This window comes from Sinocyclocheilus rhinocerous, unplaced genomic scaffold (genome assembly GCF_001515625.1).
Source record: "Sinocyclocheilus rhinocerous isolate Xijiao unplaced genomic scaffold, SAMN03320098_v1.1 scaffold562, whole genome shotgun sequence".
NCBI classification, from domain to species: Eukaryota; Metazoa; Chordata; class Actinopteri; order Cypriniformes; family Cyprinidae; genus Sinocyclocheilus; species Sinocyclocheilus rhinocerous.
This window is the reverse complement of record NW_015641608.1, coordinates 308,914-309,723: the sequence shown is the minus strand read 5'-3', so window position 1 is coordinate 309,723 and position 810 is coordinate 308,914.

Genomic DNA, 810 nt, shown 5'->3' with positions numbered 1-810 from the left:
CATGCCTCCCACACATCATTTTCATTGTAAAGTAAGTCTCCCTCTGAAAATCAAACCAATGGCAGGCTTCACAAAGACAACATCTGGAATATTCAGAATCCAGACTGGTGTTAAAGGGATAATTCAGACAAAAACGTCAATTCTGTCATCATTTATTCACCCTCATGTTGTTCCAAACCTGAATGTTTTTTTCTTCTTCTGCAGAACACAAAAGAAGATATTTTGAAGAAATAAAGTCATACAATATGAGAGTGAGGTGAACTATCTCTTTAAAATCACCTTGCATAGACACAGAAGTCAAAACCACTGCAGACTGTGGAACTGATTATTAGATATTTCAAAAAACAAGATGCCTAGTTCATTCAGGAATTAAATGTCTTGTTTAGACTCAGTGAATCATTCAGTGAAGGGCGAGTTGTTCATTTAGTGGGTCTTAAAAGGAAGAAAAGCCAACAAAGTAATCACATGCTTCAAAAGGGAAAAAGAGACTTCAGTGAAGGAAATATGAGGAAATTAATAAGATGATTCGTTCACAAATGAAACACGCCTGTACAAATACTCTAGATGTAGACAACCATGTTTAGTTATTGTTTGATGGACGGTTTCTGATATTAAAGGGGTCATATGATGCAATTTCAAGTTTTCCTTTCTCTTTGGAGTGTTACAAGCTGTTCGTGCATAGATAAGATCCCTAAAGTTGCAAAGACTAAAGTCTCAAACCCAAAGAGATATTCTTTATGAAAGTAAACGCCTCGTTTAAACACGCCCACCACATGTCTACGTCACTGTGTGGGAAGATTTGCATAACGC